This window comes from Halyomorpha halys, unplaced genomic scaffold (genome assembly GCF_000696795.3).
Source record: "Halyomorpha halys isolate HHAL.00 unplaced genomic scaffold, Hhal_1.1 Scaffold26.1, whole genome shotgun sequence".
NCBI classification, from domain to species: Eukaryota; Metazoa; Arthropoda; class Insecta; order Hemiptera; family Pentatomidae; genus Halyomorpha; species Halyomorpha halys.
In genome coordinates, this window is record NW_027115055.1 from 2105 (window position 1) to 11307 (window position 9203).

The 9203-nt window shown below is 30.5% G+C and overlaps 1 long non-coding RNA gene across 1 annotated transcript in view; it reads right to left on the reverse strand.

Annotated features, from left to right (window-relative positions):
• Positions 1 to 5449: 5449 nt before the first annotated feature.
• LOC106683218 (uncharacterized) overlaps positions 5450 to 9203 on the reverse strand; it is an 8624-nt gene continuing 4870 nt past the window's right edge. The window contains exons 2-3 of the long non-coding RNA XR_001343522.3: positions 5784 to 6019; positions 5450 to 5678 (exon numbers count right to left, since the gene is read on the reverse strand). This is a non-coding gene — a long non-coding RNA (uncharacterized lncRNA). The remainder of the gene's footprint in view (positions 5679 to 5783; positions 6020 to 9203) is intronic.

Below are 9203 nucleotides of genomic sequence, written 5' to 3' on the forward strand. Positions count from 1 at the left end.
TAGTGTTTAATTTCATAATTTTCATTAACTTATTACCATAAAGTCATGCATGGTACTTATTTGTAAACGTAATTGTCTTGCATTTTTATTCATTGAGGTGTACCTTTTGTAAATTAAAGTTAACCAGTCTTTAAGTTTTGTTACTATCTCAAACTTTTAATGTTACTATGTTTTACGGGTTCCATAATATTAGTTTTAATCTTCATTTGAATGTGAAAGATAGATTTAGTTTTTTTATAACTTCTCTTGTTATTCCATTTGGTTAGATAAACACATGTTTTATCATTCCATTTCATGGTTATTTTTGTGACAGCTGTGGAAAACTAGATAAGTCAATGTTCTAGTTTAAAGGCATGAAATTATCATTGTTTCAAACTAAATGATATTTAGAAATGAGTAAATATTTACCAATCTAATAAAATATTTAACTAAATTACTGGATTTCATGTCTGATCTAGTACTTAAAATTTTTAGTAGAAAAATTAATGATTGTAACTTATCTAATTTATCATAACTGATGAAGATTTATTGAGAGCTGTTTGCAATTTATTTGTGGTTACCATTTATTTTAATTTAATTTATTTAAACATATTTATTTTTGTACTTTTAATAAACATCTTTATTGTGTATGTTACTTGTAATTATGTTGTGGTTGTTTCCTTTCTATGGTTAATACTTTATTTACTTGGTCTTAAAAAATTTACAGTTTTTATGAACATGTAAGTGATATTTAATTGAGGTGTATCTCAAAAGTAAGGTCTCCTATTTTTTTAGAAATATACAATTCTATTTTATGTTCTATTTTTAACAAACATAGTCTGTTGGTAAAGTTATGGCTGCTGTGTATTAAAATTGAAAGGGAGTTTTATTGATTTATTTTATGCCTGCTGGGACCACAATGAAGGTGTAACATTACGGCGTACCCTCCCTATAGTTTGGACATAGGGTTTAATCAGAACATTTAGCTGGAAGGCTATGCAGTTTGGATGAGAAGATGAAAAATGAGGTTCAGGTATTACCTAGGAAATGGCAGAAAACTGGTTGACATAGGTGTACAAAAACTGTCACAGCATCTTCAAAATTATAACATAAAATAAAACTTCAAGGTAAACAAGTAGATGAATATTCAACCGTTTATAAAATCCAAATATTATAAAAAATAAATGGAATTGTACATTTCAAAAAAATTAGGGGTCCTTACTTTTGGAATTACCCTTATATATACATTCTTTATAAATATGTAGAAGATAAGTATTTTTTATTTATTTTTATTTTATTGAAGAGAATTAATAATTATCTGCCACAATTAAGGGCAATAAGTTGTTGTTCTTGGCTGGGGCTTTAGGGCGTATAACCCTGAGGTCGTCAACGCCCATGCCAGTAAGTATTAGTATTCAAGTATTCATTCAGACAAATATACAAGAAAGGAAGAACAAAAGGAACAAATGTAAATGATAACAATAGTATTCAAGAATCAAAAGAAACAAATAATGAAATTTAAAATAATAATTATAATGAAATAAAATACTAAAATATGAATATAATAAAATAAAATTGATCAAATAAAAACAAAATAATTTATGTGTAGGTTATTATAGATGATTAATGTTTATAGGAAACTACAGAGGATATTTTACTATTTCAATTATGCAAAAGAAGGTCACACGAATGATGAAAGAATTTTCATGAGGACCATTTCTAAATTCCATGGATAAATATGGAAAACAAGCCTCCAAGGAGTTATTGTTTTTGGAAATTAGGATACAACATCCCTAAATCGGTGTGCCATTAAGATAGAATTTGTGAGCCCATAAGATGAATATTATGAAGCTATTCTTTAATCTTTTAAATTTAATTACTATCAACTGTGGAAGCCAAAAGGATATCTGTCTGTGAAATTGGCATTCCTGCTATTAGATTTGGAAAATTATTTTTTGGGATCTAAGTATTTTCTCAATATCTATCTCTGGTGCATTATTTTATTTTATTTTTTTTTTTTTTAATTAATCGGGCATGGTATTTTCATTATTTAAGTTATGAGCAATCTTGATTGAAACTGACAATGAAAAATAGAATCACTTTTCTTCTTTCAGAACATTTAAGTATTATTTTCTGAATTAATAAACAATGTTTATAATCTAATTAGTTAAAAGGATTATAAACTGATTCTATAATATAATTATATTTTTAATATAAGTGACTATTTAAATTCAGTTTATCATAATTTGCCTTCATTAAATTATTTTTATTTATGATGGTTGTTATCACACTTTAACTCAAGTGTAAGGCTGTCTCTTAGGGATAATTAACATATTTTCTATGAAGTAAAAAAAAAATAAAGAAAAAGGATGTTCGTATCCCATAGTATTATAATTTTTCATATTATGTGCTTTTCATGAAAGATCTTGGTTTCTAATTCTAAAATTGAGTATTTTGGATCCTATACTTAAGTCCTATTAATCAGTAACTGAAATGTATAATTGTATTAATTGACTAATTTTTAAATTAATTGTAGAGACATACGCAAAGGATTGTAAATACTCAATTGTTTAAATAAATCTTTGAATAAGTGAGTCATTCATAAACAATTTTATATAAGTAGATCTTTATTGCAAGATGGCTCTTATTGATATGTGTTGTTCTGAATATAGCTCATGTGTCTTTAGCGATTAAGCGTTTTGAATAGTTTTAAAAATTAGTTAGTATTCATAATTTTTATTTTTATATCCACTGGTTTAATAGAATGTTTTAAAATGGTCATAAGAAATATTTCATCTGGTAATTTAAAAGATTAAAGTAAAAATTAAATTGATATGTAATTGATTTTCATTTGCCGAAGTTTATTCTTTAAGTTTAGCGATATAGTGGCAGTTATATTGATTACTTATATATAATGTTTATGAAATTTATTCAGTTATACTATCTAAATTTTTTAAATATTTATTTTGCTCAGTTGTAATATACTGGATATATATATTATATTTATGTATAAAATAGATATTTGATGAAAAATTTGGAGTCTAGTGTTACAAGTTACTTCTTATGAGAAATTGAGAATTTGAATTTATAAAGAAATTGGGCTCTTTACATACTGAAACTTATGCTGACCTTTGTTTTTGTTTTTTTGGCAAAACAACGAAAAATGTGTTATTAACCTAAGATTCGTGTTAAGCTAACAAAAAAAAAAAAAAACTCCGGGCGCCAAAAATTAAAACAGAAGTTTTAACTATTTTTCCTATGTTTTCTAGACTCCTACTATGACCTTTGGAATACAGATTATTTGTGCTTCAGTTTGGTTTTCAGACGCAGATTGTTTCCCAACGGCTGTTTTTGTGTACTAAAGTCAATTTCATTTTCTGTTCGTATATAAGTTATTTATTTCCACTGTATCATTAAAATTGTTAAAAAGAAATAAATTACTCGCTATGTATAGATGTATCGCTAGAGATAATTAATTACAATCTTACCGCCGATGATGGTTTTGCTTAATAAAACTCTTTATGACAATTCATTAATTTTTAAATGCTGATGTAGAACATTATTAACTAGATTTTTTGAGGTGAAGTGTTATGATAGTGGAGGCACTGAATTTGGAAATAAGTATTTGACTAAATATAAAATGTTCGTTGGTTCACGGAAAAGAGAAATAATTCAGGCCGATTTTGTGGGAAAACCAGAAAATAATTAGAGCAATTTTTTATACTAATGTTTCTGCCTTCGCTCTCTATGAATTTCATGATTGTTTTATACCAATCTAATTTTTTATTTGTAGAAAAAAATACTTTCCATTTTATTAAATAAGTTTAAATATATACAACATTAAAAAATCAGTAGACCCTTGTAGTAAAGTAAACCTAAAAGTTTTTTAAAGAAAAAACGAGCCAGAGTCGTTTTGAGGTTCCTTTAAAACCTTTAATAAGAATTTCATGAGAATTAAAATTTTTGGACTATTTTTTTCTGACGATATCCATTGTTCCTATTTATAACTCTTCTGGATATTAAGAAGATTCAACGTTGCTACTACCGCTGAAAAGCTGATTATCTTTTCTTCCAATCCGTATCAACAGTTTTTAGATTTAATACCGTTGTCCCGGGACTGCTTTACAAACTCCGTAAATTCCTACCTCCTACATATTTTCTCATTATTCGTTCCTTTCCTACTAATAGATTATTCCAAGTAAACCACAATGGTTCCTATTCATCACTCTATTTTCAATCCGCTGGTGTTCCTCATGGTAGTATCCTCGGTCCCATCCTCTACACCGTCTATACAGCTGACATCCCGCCAACTCATAACACTATCCTTACCACGTATGCTGATGACACATGTGTGCTCACAGTTAGTAATAACCCTTTGATTGCATCCCAAACTCTCCAGTCCCATATCACAACCCTCGAAGAATGGTGTCGAAATTGGAGAATAAAAATAAATCACATTTACTCTTCGTCGTAAACCAGCCGACTGCCCAACAGTATACTTTAATAATGCGGCTCATACCCTTGTAGAACAGATTCGTTATCTTGGACTACACCTTGACAAACGACTAACCTGGAATCCTCACACAAGACTGAAAAGACAGGAAACTGCACGCAGATTCCGACTATTACAGCACTTGCTAGACAAACGGTCTAAACTTCCAACTCATTACAAAAGACTGATCTACATGACAATAATCAGGCCCATCTGGACATACGGAGTTGAGCTTGACCCAAACCCACTAGTTTCTAACCTTGCTTTCTCTTCCATTCCTGGCAATCCTCCGAGGCACCTGAAAAGAAAATGGCCTCGTGACCTTATATTGTAAAATGTTTTTAGAGTCCTACTACTGAGTAGTTTCTCTACATGCTGTATCGTATCATTATCATTATGTCATTATGATCAAATTTGCTTGTTGTATTTTTTATACAGTTGTAAATATCAATAAATAAAAAAATACCGTTGTAAGGGAGAAAAAGTAGTTCAAATAACAAAAAACTCTCCAAAGATTAAATTTTATATCTAGTGTTCTAATTTGTTTACGAAGACCCGGCTTATTCCATTCTCTATTGTTTTTAGGACCTAAGCCCTCTGCTATGTTTCATGTAGATTGGTTGAGTTGAGTTAAAGTTATTAAAAATTGTATGTTTCTTAAATAAAAATCAAATAATAAACTTAATTGCTATTAAAAGTTTTTATTTAAGGGTTTTACATTTAAACTTTAAATATTTGCTTTCTTATTTCCTATTGGAAAACAAATCTTTTGGTATTTAATAACCTTGAAATTCGTCTAGAGCCAAGGACGAAAATAATGATATAAAAAGTTGCTAAAATTATGTAATATAATAAATTTAATAAATTGAATAATCCTTTCGAATCCTAGAGTCTATTAAAACGAACGCCAATTATTTTAGATATAGGATCACCGAAGAAAAGTTGATTAAAATCGGCGACTGTCTCATTATGGCTTCTTGTTAGTTGGTGTGTACAAGGACATTAAACCATATAAACTAATAAGTCAATATTAAAAAAAAATATATCTTATTTTCTTTATGTTTAAATTTCTTCCTTCTCTTTTAGAATCTCAGCCAAGAAAGCATTTCCTTCAACTGTGTCTTGTGTTGTGATCGATTAACAATTAACGATCGACCACTTGAAATTGTTTTCATTCTAATAGTATATTTTTTAGTCACTTCTTTACCTTAAAAAGAATTTCAAAAGTATTTTCTATTAGGTTTTTTTTTTTTTTTCAGAATAGATGATCCTTATGACTATTAAATTAATCATGTAAAGTCATTGAACCCACTTATTTTTCACGGGTCCCAAACAACAATGCTTCCTACTCAATAGGTGCAAGGGCATGATTGATGGAACCTTTTGCAGTTGATAACCCTGGGTTAGCCCTCAACAAAGCCAAATAAAACACTCTGCTTCATCTATTGTTTGTAAAAAATAACGATTTGAGCATTGTCTATTGACGCTTTGTCAGTCGCTCTCGTTGGGGTCTGGAGGTAGTTTGCGCATATGATCTGGACACAGGACCTGCCTGGAAGCTAGAGGTAAATATATTAAGCGAAGTAATTAAAATGTAGGAGCTATATTAGCATTGAATACTTCAAGTGGAGTTGAATCCGTAAGATTGTAGATACAATTATAGGGGGGGGGGAGAGTTTAGCAACTAATATAAAGAATATCAGTAAAAAATATCAACATTAAAAAAGTGACTATATTTGGAAAACTGTGCGAGAGAAAAAAAATCATAGATATTTTAGATACAAGTAGCTGACGTAGATATAGGCCAATTACTTTTATACCTGTGGCAGATAGGCTGCAAACCGATTTATTATTACTATCAAGCTAAAACGTTTCGGAAAGGTACCTAATATGGTAATAGTAACTGATAAGAATAAGTAGATAGCTAGTTAGATAGAAGTAGTAAGTGAATGTGTAATGAGGAAATGCATATTTGCTATAGATAGATATCAATCATAAATCATTCTCAAGAGATCATAGCACCAATAATAATAGAAGGTAATCCATCCCGGGCTACCTGCCCCACTAAACCCCTTTTTTGACTGTCCACTAACCTCCCCCCCTGATGAAATAGGTAATTGAATACATACAGGTAGTTATGTAAATGTATATCTGATAGTTTGTAATTTCTCCGATTGCCTTGTGGCATTTTAAAGTTCATTAAACCCCCCTTTTTTTTTTTTGTACCCTCCTGAAAATTTAAATTGGATAATGATACTTACATATAGGGAGGTATGCTGATGGGCTGAAAGCCTGTGCCAACCCTCTAATCCGGGAGATCGCTCCTCCACCAAGACCTAGGAGGTGGCAAAGCACTGTCCCCCTGGTCGACGTCCTCGCCTTGGGAGGGACCTTCTGGCTCAGCAGCCTGAAGTCATCACTTCAACACCACCAACAGGAATAGCCCCTCCCTATTCCTAGTGAGCATCCAGGCAAATATATGCCATCACTGATGACACCGTCTTCATCGGACCCGGCAACCATTCTTATAATGCCATCCCGGCAAAACAAGATGATCTAATAGCCGGTATATGTACATATCATTTTTCTGTTGTATATATTCGTTAATGCTTATTTCTTTGTTCCAGGAGGTAAGAAAATAGAAAAAGTACAGCTGGGTATGATAGATCCCTTTGATTGCGTTTTGGCATTATAAGATTAGGTGAAGGGTCCAGTGAGGTAGTAAACATAGTAGGCTTACGCCAGTGGATTATTGGAACGGGGAGGGGCTGTTCCGCTGGTCGAATGATGAAAAAAAAAAATTGACTTCAGACTTTAAGGGTCTAAAGCCCTTCCCTCGTCGAGGACGTCGACAAAGGGAACCGTGCTGTGCCACCTCCCAGGTCTCGGTGGAGGGGTTTTTGGCGACGGTGCCCTATCACCTTTGAAACATTTAATTTAAACGGGAATAGGAGACTTAAGTTAAAATATCAGTAAAATTGAACAGCATTAAGAAAGTAGCTAAAATTGTAAAACCCCTACCTTTTATATTAGAACGTTTATATTTATCCCAATGAGTATAAAGTTTGTACATCTTTTTTTATGGGTTAGCTATAACCGAATCATGGAATAGTGGGTTTCTATTTTATTATTATTTTTTTTTAGGCTCATTTTTTTTTTAAAATGAAATGATTCGAAATATGGTACCCAACAGAAATTCTAATTACATAATTTTAAAAAAATGAATACTTAGGTTTTTTATTTTATTTTACATATGGTATTTGATATTAAATTTTATCTTTTTTTTAAAAATATATTTCTATTCTGCGTTTTTTGAAAGTTAAATCTTCAAAATTTTGGGCAAAGTTAAATGTTTTTTCTTGTTTTTACTAAGATTCATTGTTGGAAATAATCAACTAAATAAATAATCAACCTACATAATTTGTATTCTATAAAAAAGTATGTGAAAATTCTTAGAAGTGGTCGATATTTTTTTTGTTGAAAAACGAAGCCTTCGTTTAGGTTATATGAACATTATATTAAAAAATAGATTGGAATTTTCCTTAGAAACCTCCCATTCTGTTTTTTTTTTTTTTAGCTATTTAATTGAAGACTTCATTTCACTAAAAGCTTTTCTACTCTTAACTCCCAAGATTTTTCTCAATTTTAATTTTGCTAACCTTTATATAGAATATATACCAAGGGAAAGTATTGTAATCTTGCAATATTTTTAATTCGAATTTTCGACGGTAATAAACGTTCCGAGGTCCCGTAAGTCCAAATAACTAAGTCACGCGAAATGATGAATGAAATAAATAAATGAAAAAAGCTCAAAAACGCTAAGTCGTACGAAACTGAAATCACATATTTAAGGCGGGGATATACCTGGGACATGACTGCAATGTTTTCACTAAAATCGATTGACCAACATTGCCACTTCATAGAATCGATTTTTCACATTTTTTCGATTTTCCCCAAAACGGCTGGCCCAAACGAATCAACGAGAAATTAAGTGATCTTTAATACTAGGTAGGTTTTATCTTCATTGAAATAGTCTAAGGGCTTAAATGCCGAATTTTAGGAAAATCTTCCTCTAAAATATCTTTAATTTTGTTTATTTTAGGATAGCTTGGTAACCTCTAGATAACTCACCCTCCCGTATGTCAGAAATAACCAGGTTGGGGGTAAAAAAAAAAAGTTTTTTTAAATTCTCCGTTTATCTCATCCTTCATTGGCCCGCATATTTTATTTTCAAAAACCTTGAGGCGGTGTTCCTTCCTTACTGTAAGAGACCACTTTTCGCATCCATATTGAACAGCAGGAGGGATAATAGTTTTGTAGTTGTAACTTTAAAATTTCAGGACAGAAGATGCGAGCTAAGTAACTTTTGCTACTTCGAATATAGGATATCCTTTATTGGTTATAAAATTAAACAAGATTTTGTAGTTAAGACTTTTCTTGATATTTTTTCCACTCATGTTTAGATAAGATGATGTCTTACAATACTTCGTAGTTCATAATTTTTACTATTGTCTATTTCAATAATTCTCACTCAGAAACTAATTGTTATAATTCGAATAGTTTGGTAAATGTTGATAAAATAATTTACAACACTGATGGCACACTGTTTTAAATTTTATTTAATACAGTGCCTATGTTACGCTTTTATTTTATAAATTTTATTTCTTTGGTACCTTTGCTGTAGTAACAGAAAATAATGAGTTCAAACATTAGTCTTTCTACCGGTTTTTTA